This window comes from Dama dama, chromosome 29 (assembly GCF_033118175.1).
Source record: "Dama dama isolate Ldn47 chromosome 29, ASM3311817v1, whole genome shotgun sequence".
In the NCBI taxonomy this organism is placed as follows: Eukaryota; Metazoa; Chordata; class Mammalia; order Artiodactyla; family Cervidae; genus Dama; species Dama dama.
The window spans coordinates 375,913-389,898 of record NC_083709.1 but is presented as its reverse complement, the minus strand read 5'-3'; positions in this window follow the sequence as shown (position 1 = coordinate 389,898).

The following is a 13,986-nucleotide window of genomic DNA, read 5'->3' as shown; positions in this document are numbered from 1 at the left end:
CTTTTCAGGCTCTTCATGTTTTTCAACACCGCTTCATGCTCCTCCTATTTTTCAGACCGTTTCATGCTCCTCATATTTTTGACACCTTTTGAAGCTCTTCATTTTTTTCACACCTTTTAAGGCTCTTCATGTTTTTCAACACCGCTTCATGCTCCTCCAATTTTTCAGACCATTTCATGCTCCTCATATTTCTGACACCGTTTGAAGCTCTTCATATTTTTCACACATTTTCAGGCTCTTCATGTTTTTCAACACCGCTTCATGCTCCTCCGATTTTTCAGACAGTTTCATGCTCCTCATATTTTTCACACCTTTTGAAGCTCTTCATGTTTTTGAACACTGCTTCATGCTCCTGGTATTTTTCAGATCGTTTCATGCTCCTCATATTTTTGACACTTTTTGAGCTCTTCATATTTTTCAAACCTTTTCAGGCTCTTCATGTTTTCGAACTCTGCTTCATGCTCCTCCACTTTTTCACACCATTTCATGATCCTCATGTATTTCACAACTTTGAACCTCTTAATATTTTTCACACCTTTTCATGCTCTTCAAGTTTTTCAACATCACTTCATGCTCCTACTTTTTTGCAGACCGTTTCATTCTCCTCAAATTTTTGACACCTTTTGAAGCTCTTCATATTTCTCACACCTTTTCAGGCTCTTCATGTCTTTCAACACCGCTTCATGCTCCTCCTATTTTTCAGAGGGGTTCATGCTCATCTCGTTTTTGACACCTTTTGAAGCTTTTCATATTTTTCACACCTTTTCAGGCTCTTCATGTTTTTGAACACAGGTTGATGCTCCTCCTATTTTTCAGAACGTTTCATGCTCCTCATAATTTTGACACCTTTTGTAGCTCTTCATATTTTTCACATCTTTTCAGGCTCTTCATGTTTTTCAACACCGTTTCATGATCCTCCTATTTTTCAGACCGTTTCATGCTCATCTCATTTTTGACACCTTTTGAAGGTCTTCATATTTTTCACACCTTTTCAAGCTCTTCATATTTTTAAACACCACTTCATGCTTCTCCTATTTTTCAGCCCATTTCATGCTCCTCATGTATTTCACACCTTTTGAAGCTCTTCATATTTTTCACAGCTTTTCAGGCTCTTCATGTTTTTCCACAGCACTTCATGCTTCTCTTATTTTTCAGCCCGTTTCATGCTCCTCATGTATTTCAAATCTTTTGAAGCTCTTCATATTTTTCTCACCTTTTCATGCTCTTCATGTTTCTGCAAACCGCTTCATGCTCCTCCTATTTTTCAGACCGTTTCATTCTCCTCATATATTTCACACCTTTTGAAGCTCTTCATATTTTTCACAACTTTTCAGGCTCTTTATGATATTCAACAGCGCTTCATGCTCCTCCTATTTTTCAGACCGTTTCATGCTCCTCATAATTTTGACACCTTTTGATGCTTTCATATTTTTAACACCTTTTAAGGCTCTTCATCTTTTTCAACACCACTTCATGCTCCTCCTTTTTGGCAGACCGTTTCATGCTACTCATAATTTTAACACCTTTTGAAGCTCTTCATATTTCTCACACCTTTTCAGGCTCTTCATGTTTTTCAACAACGCTTCATGCTCCTCCGATTTTTCAGACCGTTTCATGCTCCTCATATTTTTGACACCTTTTGAAGCTCTTCATATTTTTCACTACTTTTCAGGCTCTTCATGTTTTTCAACACTGCTTCATGCACGTCCTATTTTTCAGGCCGTTTCATGCTCATCTCATTTTTGACACCTTTTGAAGGTTTTCATATTTTTCACAACTTTTCAGGCTCTTCATGTTTTTGAACACCGCTTCATGCTAATCCTATTTTTCAACCCATATCATGCTCCTCATATATTTCACACCTTTTGAAGCTCTTCCTATATTTCACACCTTTTCATGCTCTTCATGTTTTTGAACACCACTTCATGCTCCTTCTCTTTTTCAGAGAGTTTTATGCTCCTCATGTATTTCACACCTTTTGAAGCTCTTCATATTTTTCACACCTTTTCAGGCTCTTCATGTTTTTCAACACCGTTTCATGCTGCTCATATTTTTCAGACCGTTTCATGCTCCTCATATTTTTGACACCTTTTGAAGCTCTTCATTTTTTTCACACCTTTTAAGGCTCTTCATGTTTTTCAACACCGCTTCATGCTCCTCCAATTTTTCAGACCATTTCATGCTCCTCATATTTTTGACACCTTTTGAAGCTCTTCATATTTTTCACACATTTTCAGGCTCTTCATGTTTTTCAACACCGCTTCATGCTCCTCCGATTTTTCAGACCGTTTCATGCTCCTCATATTTTTCACACCTTTTGAAGCCTTTCATATTTTTCACAACTTTTCAGGCTCTTCATGTTTTTGAACACAGCTTCATGCTCCTCCTATTTTTCAGACCGTATCATGCTCCTCATATTTTTCACACCTTTTGAAGCTCTTCATATTTTTCACACGTTTTCAGTCTATTCATGTTTTTGAACACCATTTCAGGCTCCTCCTATTTTTCAGAGAGTTTCATGCTCCTCATGTATTTCACACCTTTGAAAGCTCTTCATATTTTTCAAAGATTTTGAAGCTCTTCATATTTTTCACACCTTTTCAGGCTCTTCATGTTTTTCAACACCGTTTCATGCTCCTCCTATTTTTCAAAACGTTTCATGTTCCTCATAATTTTGACAGCTTTTGAAGATCTTCATAATTTTCACACATTTTCAGGCTCTTCATGTGTTTGAACACCGCTTTATGTTCCTCATATTTTTCAGACCGTTTCATGCTCCTCATATTTTTGACACCTTTTGAAGCTCTCATATTTTTCATACCTTTTGAAGCTCTTCATGTTTTTGAACACTGCTTCATGCTCCTCGTATTTTTCAGATCGTTTCATGCTCCTCATATTTTTGACACTTTTTGAGCTCTTCATATTTTTCAAACCTTTTCAGGCTCTTCATGTTTTCGAACTCTGCTTCATGCTCCTCCACTTTTTCACACCGTTTCATGATCCTCATGTATTTCACAACTTTGAACCTCTTAATATTTTTCACACCTTTTCATGCTCTTCAAGTTTTTCAACATCACTTCATGCTCCTACTTTTTTGCAGACCGTTTCATGCTCCTCATATTTTTGACACCTTTTAAAGCTCTTCATATTTCTCACACCTTTTCAGGCTCTTCATGTCTTTCAACACCGCTTCATGCTCCTCCTATTTTTCAGACGGGTTCATGCTCATCACATTTTGACACCTTTTGAAGCTTTTCATATTTTTCACACCTTTTCAGGCTCTTCATGTTTTTGAACACAGGTTGAGGCTCCTCCTATTTTTCAGAACGTTTCATGCTCCTCATAATTTTGACACCTTTTGTAGCTCTTCATATTTTTCACATCTTTTCAGGCTCTTCATGTTTTTCAACACCGTTTCATGATCCTCCTATTTTTCAGACCGTTTCATGCTCATCTCATTTTTGACACCTTTTGAAGGTCTTCATATTTTTGACACCTTTTCAAGCTCTTCATATTTTTAAACACCACTTCATGCTTCTCCTATTTTTCAGCCCATTTCATGCTCCTCATGTATTTCACACCTTTTGAAGCTCTTCATATTTTTAACAGCTTTTCAGGCTCTTCATGTTTTTGAACACTGCTTCATGCTCCTCGTATTTTTCAGATCATTTCATGCTCCTCATATTTTTGACACTTTTTGAGCTCTTCATATTTTTCACACCTTTTCAGGATCTTCATGTTTTTGAACACCGCTTCATGATCCTCCTGATTTTTAGACCGTTTCATGCCCTTCATATTTTTGAAACATTTTGAAGCTCTTCATATTTTTCACACCTTTTCAGGCTCTTCATGTTTTTCAACTCCGTTCATGCTCCTCCTATTTTTCAGACCGTTTCATGCTCATCTCATTTTTGTCACCTTTGAAGCTCTTCATGTTTTTCACACCTTTTGAAGCCCTTCATATTTTTCACACGTTTTCAGGCTCTTCATGTTTTTCAAAACCGTTTCATGCTGCTTCTATTTTTCAGACCGTTTCATGCTCCTCATATTTTTCACACCTTTTGAAGCTCTTCATATTTTTCACACCCTTTTAAGATCTTCATGTTTTTGAACACAGCTTCATGCTCCTCCTATTTTTCAGACCGTTTCATGCTCCTCATATTTTTGACACCTTTTGAAGCTCTTCATATTTTTCACACCTTTTCAGGCTCTTCATGTTTTTGAACACAGCTTCATGCTTCTCCTATTTTTCAGACCGTTTCATGCCCTTCATATTTTTGAAACATTTTGAATCTTTTCATATTTTTCACATCTTTTCAGGCTCTTCATGTTTTTCAACTCCGTTTCATCATCCTATTTTTCAGCCCGTTTCATGCTCCTCATGTATTTCACACCTTTTGATGCTCTTCATATTTTTCACACCTTTTCAGGCTCTTAATGTTTTTGATCACCGCTTCATGATCCTCCTGATTTTCAGACGGTTTCATGCTCTTCATATTTTTGAAACATTTTGAAGCTCTTCATACTTTTCACACCTTTTCAGGCTCTTCATGTTTTTGAACACCGCTTCATGATCCTCCTATTTTTCAGACCGTTTCATGCTCCTCATATTTTTGACACCTTTAGAAGCTCTTCATATTTTTCACACCTTTTCAGGCTCTTCATGTTTTTCGACACAGCTTCATGCTCCTCCTATTTTTCAGACCGTTTCATTCTCCTCATATTTTTGACACCTTTTGAAGCTCTTCATATATTTCACACCTTTTCAGTCTCTTCTTTTTTTTTCAACACCACTTCATGCTCCTACTATTTTTCAGACCGTTTCATACTCATCTCAATTTTGACACCTTTTGAAGCTCTTCATATTTTTCACACATTTTCAGGCTCTTCATGTTTTTGAACATTGCTTCAGGCTCCTCCTATTTTTCAGAGAGTTTCATGCTCCTCATGTATTTCACACCTTTTGAAGCTCTTCATATTTTTCACACCTTTTCATGCTCTTCATGTTTCTGAAAACCGCTTCATGATCCTCCTATTTTTCAGACCCTTTCATTCTCCTCATATATTTCACACCTTTTGAAGCTCTTCATATTTTTCACACCTTTTCATGCTCTTCATGTTTCTGAAAACTGCTTCATGACCCTCCTATTTTTCAGACCGTTTCATGCTCCTCATATATTTCACACCTTTTGAAGCTCTTCATATTTTTCACACCTTTTCAGGCTCTTAATGTTTTTGAACACAGCTTCATGCTCCACCTATTTATCAGACCGTTTCATGCTCCTCATATTTTTGACACCTTTTGCAGCTCTTTATATTTTTCTCACTATTTCAGGCTCTTCATGATTTTCAACACCGTTTCATGTTATTCCTGTTTTTCAGACCGTTTAAGGCTCATCTCATTTTTGACACCTTTTGAAGCTTTTCATATTTTTCACAACTTTTCAGGCTCTTCATGTTTTTGAACACCGCTTCATGCTCCTCCTATTTTTCAGAGAATTTCATGCTCCTCATGTATTTCACACCTTTTGAAGCTCTTCATATTTTCCACACCTTTTCAGGCTCTTCATGTGTTTGATCACCGTTTCATGCTCCTTCTATTTTTCAGACCGTTTCATGCTCTTCATATTTTTGACACCTTTTGAAGCTCTTCATATTTTTCACATCATTGAAGCTCTTCATATTTTTCACCCCTTTTCAGGCTCTTCATGATTTTCAACACCGCTTCATGCTCCTCGTATTTTTCGGACCGTTTTATGCTCATCTCATTTTTGACACCTTTTGAAGCTCTTCATATTTTTCACACCTTTTGAAGCTCTTCATATTTTTCATATGTTTGAAGCTCTTCATATTTTCACACGTTTTCAGACTCTTCATGTTTTTCAACACCGCTTCATGCCCCTGCTATTTTTCAGACAGTTTCATGCTCCTCATATTTTTGACAGGTTTTGAGGCTTTTCATATTTTTCACACCTTTTCAGGCTCTTCATATTTTTGAACACCGTTTCATAATCCGCCTATTTTTAAGACCGTTTCATGCTCCTCATATTTTTGACACCTTTAGAACCTCTTCATATTTTACACAGCTTTTCAGGCTCTTCATGTTTTTCAACACCGCTTCATGCTCCTCCTCTTTTTCAGAACGTTTCATGCTCCTCATATATTTGACACATTTGGAAGCTCTTGATATTTCTCACACCTTTTAAGGTTCTTCATGTTTTTCAACACCGCTTCATGCTCCTCCTATTTTTCAGACCGTTTCATGCTCATCTCATTTTTGACACCTTTTGAAGCTCTTCATATTTTTCACATCTTTTGAAGCTCTTTATATTTTTCACACATTTTCAGGCTTTTCATGTTTTTGAACACCGCTTCATGTTCCTCCTATTTTTCAGACCGTTTCATGCTCCTCATATTTTTGACACCTTTTGAAACTCTTCATATTTTTCACACCTTTTCATGCTCTTCATATTTCTGATAACCGCTTCATGATCCTCCTATTTTTCAGACCGTTTCATTCTCCTCATTTATTTCACACCTTTTGAAGCTCTTCATATTTTTCACACCTTTTCAGGCTCTTCATGTTTTTAGACACCGCTTCATGCTCGTCGTATTTTGCCGACCGTTTCATGCTCCTCATATTTTTGACACCTTTTGAAGCTCTTCAGATATTTCACACCTTTCCAGGCTCTTCATTTTTTTAACACCACTTCATGCTCCTCCTATTTTTCAGATAGTTTCATGCTCATCTCATTTTAACACCTTTTGAAGCTCTTCATATTTTTGACAAATTTTGAAGGTCTTCATATTTTTCACACGTTTTCAGGCTCTTCATGATTTTCAACACCGCTTCATGCTCCTCCTATTTTTCAGACCTTTTCATGCTCATCTCTTTTTTGACACCTTTTGAAGCTCTTCAGATTTTTCACACCTTTTGAAGCTCTTCATATTTTTCACATTTATGAATCTCTTCATATTTTCCACACGTTTTCAGACAATTCATATTTTTCAACATCGCTTCATGCTCCTCCTATTTTTCAGAACGTTTCATTCTCCTCATATTTTTGACACCTTTTGAAGCTCTTCATATATTTCACACTTTTTCAGACTTTTCCTTTTTTTCAACACGACTTCATGCTCCTCCTATTTTTCAGACCGTTTCATGCTCATCTCATTTTGACACCTTTTGAAGCTCTTCATGTTTTTCTCATCTCTTGAAGCTCTTCATATTTTTCACAACTTTTCAGGCTCTTCATGATATTCAACAGCGCTTCATGCTCCTCCTATTTTTCAGACCGTTTCATGCTCCTCATAATTTTGACACCTTTTGATGCTTTCATATTTTTAACACCTTTTCAGGCTCTTCATCTCTTTCAACACCACTTCATGCTCCTCCTTTTTTGCAGACCGTTTCATGCTACTCATACTTTTAACACCTTTTGAAGCTCTTCATATTTCTCACACCTTTTCAGGCTCTTCATGTTTTTCAACAACGCTTCATGCTCCTCCGATTTTTCAGACCGTTTCATGCTCCTCATATTTTTGACACCTTTTGAAGCTCTTCATATTTTTCACCCCTTTTCAGGCTCTTCATGTTTTTGAACACCGCTTCATGCTTCTCCTATTGTTCAGACCGTTTCATGCTCCTCATATTTTTGACACCTTTTGCAGCTCTTTATATTTTTCACACTATTTCAGGCTCTTCATGATTTTCAACACCGTTTCATGTTATTCCTGTTTTTCAGACCGTTTAAGGCTCATCTCATTTTTGACACCTTTTAAAGCTCTTCATATTTTTCACACCTTTTCTGGCTCTTCATGTTTTTGAACACCGCTTCATGATCCTCCTGATTTTCAGACCGTTTCATGCTCTTCATATTTTTGAAACATTTTGAAGCTCTTCATATTTTTCACACCTTTTCAGGCTCTTCATGTTTTTCACCACCACTTCATTCTCCTCCTATTTTTCAGACCGTTTCATGCTCATCTCATTTTTGTCACCTTTGAAGCTCTTTATATTTTTCACACCTTTTGAAGCTCTTCATATTTTTCACACGTTTTCAGGCTCTTCATAGTTTTCAACACCGTTTCATGCTGCTTCTATTTTTCAGATCGTTTATGCTCCTCATATTTTTGACACCTTTAGAAGCTCTTCATATTTTTCAAACCTTTTCAGGTTCTTCATGTTTTTGATCACCGTTTCATGCTCCTCCTATTTTTCAGACCGTTTCATGCTCCTCATATTTTTGACACATTTTGAAGCTGTTCATATTTTTCACACCTTTTCAGGCTCTTCATGTTTTTGAACACCGCTTCATGATCCTCCTATTTTTCAGACCGTTTCATGCTCCTCATATTTTTGACACTTTTTGAGCTCTTCATATTTTTCACACCTTTTCAGGCTCTTCATGTTTTTGAACACCGCTTCATGCTACTCCTATTTTTCAGATCGTTTATGCTCCTCATATTTTTGACACCTTTAGAAGCTCTTCATATTTTTCAAACCTTTTCAGGCTCTTCATGTTTTTGATCACCGTTTCATGCTCCTCCTATTTTTCAGACCGTTTCATGCTCCTCATATTTTTGACACATTTTGAAGCTGTTCATATTTTTCACACCTTTTCAGGCTCTTCATGTTTTTGAACACCGCTTCATGCTACTCCTATTTTTCAGATCGTTTATGCTCCTCATATTTTTGACACCTTTAGAAGCTCTTCATATTTTTCAAACCTTTTCAGGCTCTTCATGTTTTTGATCACCGTTTCATGCTCCTCCTATTTTTCAGACCGTTTCATGCTCCTCATATTTTTGACACCTTTTGAAGCTCTTCATATTTTTCACACCTTTTCAGGCTCTTCATGTTTTTGAACACCGCTTCATAATCCTCCTGTTTTTCAGACCGTTTCATGCTCTTCATATTTGTGAAACATTTTGAAGCTCTTCATATTTTTCACACCTTTTCAGGCTCTTCATGTTTTTGAACACAGCTTCATGCTCCACCTATTTATTAGACCGTTTCATGCTCCTCATATTTTTGACACCTTTTGCAGCTCTTTATATTTTTCACACTATTTCAGGCTCTTCATGATTTTCAACACCGTTTCATGTTATTCCTATTTTTCCGACCGTTTAATGCTAATCTCATTTTTGACACCTTTTGAAGCTCTTCATATTTTTCACACCTTTTCAGGCTCTTCATGTTTTTGAACACCGCTTCATGCTCCTCTTATTTTTCAGACCGTTTTTTGCTCCTCATATTTTTAACACCTTTTTAAGCTTTTCATATTTTTCACACCTTTTCAGGCTCTTCAAGTTTTTCAACACCACTTCATGCTCCTTCTTTTTTGCAGACCGTTTCATGCTCCTCATATATTTGACACCTTTTGATCCTCTTCATATTTTTCACACCTTTTCAATCTTCATTTTTCAACACCGCTTCATGCTCCTCCTATTTTTCAGACCGTTTCATGCTCATATCATTTTTGACACCTTTTGAAGCTTTTCATATTTTTCACAACTTTTCAGGCTCTTCATGTCTTTCAACACCGTTTCAGACTCCTCCTATTTTTCAGACCGTTTCATGCTCATCTCAATTTTGACACCTTTTGAAGCTCTTCATAATTTTCACACATTTTCAGGCTCTTCATGTTTTTGAACACCGCTTCATGCTCCTCCTATTTTTCAGAGAGTTTCATGCTCCTCATGTATTTCACACCTTTTGAAGCTCTTCATATTTTTCACACCTTTTCAGGCTCTTCATTTTTCAACACCGCTTCATGCTCCTCCTGTTTTTCAGACCGTTTCATGCTCTTCATATTTGTGAAACATTTTGAAGCTCTTCATATTTTTCACACCTTTTCAGGCTCTTCATGTTTTTGAACACAGCTTCATGCTCCACCTATTTATCAGACCGTTTCATGCTCCTCATATTTTTTTTTTGTTTTTTTATTCTTGATAAGCTTTTTTTTTTTTTTTTAATTTTTATTATTTTTTTTTCCAGTGGGTTTTGTCATACATTGCTATGAATCAGCCATTGATATACATGTATTCCCAATCCCGATCATATTTTTGACACCTTTTGCAGCTCTTTATATTTTTCACACTATTTCAGGCTCTTCATGATTTTCAACACCGTTTCATGTTATTCCTATTTTTCAGACCGTTTAATGCTAATATCATTTTTGACACCTTTTGAAGCTTTTCATATTTTCCACAACTTTTCAGGCTCTTCATGGTTTTGAACACCGCTTAATGCTCCTCCTATTTTTCAGAGCGTTTCATGCTCCTCATATTTTTGACACTTTTTGAGCACTTCATATTTTTCACACCTTTTCAGGCTCTTCATGTTTTTCGACACAGCTTCATGATCCTCCTATTTTTCAGACCATTTCATTCTCCTCATATATTTGACACCTTTTGATCCTCTTCATATTTTTCACACCTTTTCAGGCTCTTCATATTTTTCAACACCGTTTCATGCTGCTTCTATTTTTCAGACCGTTTCATGCTCCTCATATTTTTCACACCTTTTGAAGCTCTTCATATTTTTCACACCTTTTCAGGCTCTTCATGTTTTTGAACACAGCTTCATGCTCCACCTATTTATCAGACCGTTTCATGCTCCTCATATTTTTGACACCTTTTGCAGCTCTTTATATTTTTCACATTATTTCAGGCTCTTCATGATATTCAACACCGTTTCATGTTATTCCTATTTTTCAGACCGTTTAATGCTCATCTCATTTTTGACACCTTTTGAAGCTTTTCATATTGTTCACACCTTTTCAGTCTGTTCATGATTTTCAACACCGCTTCATGCTCCTTCTATTTTTCAGACCGTTTCAAGCTCATCTCATTTTTGACACCTTTTTAATCTCTTCATATTTTTCACAACTGTTGAAGCTCTTCATATTTTTAATATTTTTGAAGCTCTTCATATTTTCACACGTTTTCACACTCTTCATGTTTTTCAACACCGCTTCATGCTCCTCCTTTTTTCAAACCGTATCATGCTCCTCATATTTTTGACACCTTTAGAAACTCTTCATATTTTTCACACCTTTTCAGGCTCTTCATGTTTTTTATCACTGCTTCATGCTCGTCCTATTTTTTAGAAAGTTTCATGCTCCTCATATTTTTGACACCTTTTGAAGGTCTTCATATTTTTCACACCTTTTCAGGCTCTTCATTTTTTTCAACACTACTTGTTGCTCCTCCTATTTTTTAGAACTTTTCATACTCATCTAATTTTTGACACATTTTGAGGCACTTCATATTTTCTACACCTTTTGAAGCTCTTCATATTTTTCACATTTTTGAAGCTCTTCATATTTTTCACACGATTTCAGACCCTTCATGTTTTTCAAAACCGCTTCATGCTCCTGCTATTTATCATACCGTTTCATACTTCTCATATTTTTGACACGTTTTGAGGCTCTTCATATTTTTCACACCTTTTCAGGCTCTTCATGTTTTTGAACACTGCTTCATGCTCCTCCTATTTTTTCTACCGTATCATGCTCCTCATATTTTTCACACCTTTTGTAGCTCTTCATATTTTTCACACCTTTTCAGGCTCTTCATGTTTTTGAACAGCACTTCATGCTCCTCCTATTTTTCAGACCGTTTCATGCTCCTCATATTTTTGACACCTTTTGAAGCTCTTCATATTTTCCACACCTTTTCAGGCTCTTCATGTTTTTCAACACCGCTTCATGCTCCTCCGATTTTTCAGACCATTTCATGCTCCTCATATTTTTGACACCTTTTGAAGGTCTTCATATTTTTCACACCTTTTCAGGCTCTTCATGTTTTTCAACACCACTTCATGCTCCTCCTTTTTTTCAGACCGTTTCAGGCTCCTCATATTTTTCACACCTTTTGAAGCCGTTCATATTTCTCACACCTTTTCATGCTCTTCATTTTTTTCAACACTATTTGTTACTCCTCCTATTTTTTAGACCGTTTCATGCTCATCTCATTTTTTCACCTTTGAAGCTCTTTATATTTTTCACACCTTTTGAAGCTCCTCATATTTTTCACACGTTTTCAGGCTCTTCATGTTTTTCAACACCGTTTCATGCTGCTTCTATTTTTCAGACCGTTTCATGCTCCTCATATTTTTCACACCTTTTGAAGCTCTTCATATTTTTCACACCTTTTCAGGCTCTTCATGTTTTTGAACACAGCTTCATGCTCCACCTATTTATCAGACCGTTTCATGCTCCTCATATTTTTGACACCTTTTGAAGCCGTTCATATTTCTCACACCTTTTCATGCTCTTCATTTTTTTCAACACTATTTGTTACTCCTCCTATTTTTTAGACCGTTCCATACTCATCTAATTTTTGACAACTTTTGAAGCTCTTCATATTTTTCACCTTTTTGAAGCTCTTCATTTTTTCACACAATTTCAGACTCTTCATGTTTTTCAACACCGCTTCATGCTCCTTCTATTTATCATACCATTTCATACTCCTAATATTTTGACACGTTTTGAGGCTCTTCATATTTTTCACACCTTTTCAGGCTCTTCATTTTTCAACACCGCTTCATGCTCCTCCTATTTTTCAGACCGTTTCATGCTCATCTCATTTTTGACACCTTTTGAAGCTTTTCATATTTTTCACAACTTTTCAGGCTCTTCATGTCTTTCAACACCGTTTCAGGCTCCTCATATTTTTCAGACCGTTTCATGCTCATCTCATTTTTGACACCTTTTGAAGCTCTTCATATTTTTCACACATTTTCAGGCTCTTCATGTTTTTGAAAACCCCTTCATGCTCCTCCTATTTTTCAGAGAGTTTCATGCTCCTCATGTATTTCACACCTTTTGAAGCTCTTCATATTTTTCACACCTTTTCAGGCTCTTCATGTTTTTGATCACCGTTTCATGCTCCTCATATTTTTCAGACCGTTTCATGCTCCTCATATTTATGACACCTTTTGAAACTCTTCCTGTTTTTCACACCTTTTCATGCTCTTCATGTTTCTGAAAACCGCTTCATGATCCTCCTATATTTCAGACCGTTTCATTCTCCTCATATATTTCACACCTTTTGAAGCTCTTCATATTTTTCACACCTTTTCATGCTCTTCATGTTTCTGAAAACCGCTTCATGATCCTCCTATTTTTCAGACCGTTTCATTCTCCTCATATATTTCACACCTTTTGAAGCTCTTCATATTTTTCCCACCTTTTCAGGCTCTTCATGTTTTTGAACACTGCTTCATGCTCCTCGTATTTTTCAGATCGTTTCATGCTCCTCATATTTTTGACACTTTTTGAGCTCTTCATATTTTTCACACCTTTTCAGGCTCTTCATGTTTTTGAACACCGCTTCATGATCCTCCTGATTTTCAGACCGTTTCATGCTCTTCATATTTTTGAAACATTTTGAAGCTCTTCATATTTTTCACACCTTTTCAGGCTCTTCATGTTTTTCACCACCACTTCATTCTCCTCCTATTTTTCAGACCGTTTCATGCTCATCTCATTTTTGTCACCTTTGAAGCTCTTTATATTTTTCACACCTTTTGAAGCTCCTCATATTTTTCACACGTTTTCAGGCTCTTCATATTTTTCAACACCGTTTCATGCTGCTTCTATTTTTCAGACCGTTTCATGCTCCTCATATTTTTCACACCTTTTGAAGCTCTTCATATTTTTCACACCTTTTCAGGCTCTTCATGTTTTTGAACACAGCTTCATGCTCCACCTATTTATCAGACCGTTTCATGCTCCTCATATTTTTGACACCTTTTGCAGCTCTTTATATTTTTCACATTATTTCAGGCTCTTCATGATATTCAACACCGTTTCATGTTATTCCTATTTTTCAGACCGTTTAATGCTCATCTCATTTTTGACACCTTTTGAAGCTTTTCATATTGTTCACACCTTTTCAGTGTGTTCATGATTTTCAACACCGCTTCATGCTCCTTCTATTTTTCAGACCGTTTCAAGCTCATCTCATTTTTGACAC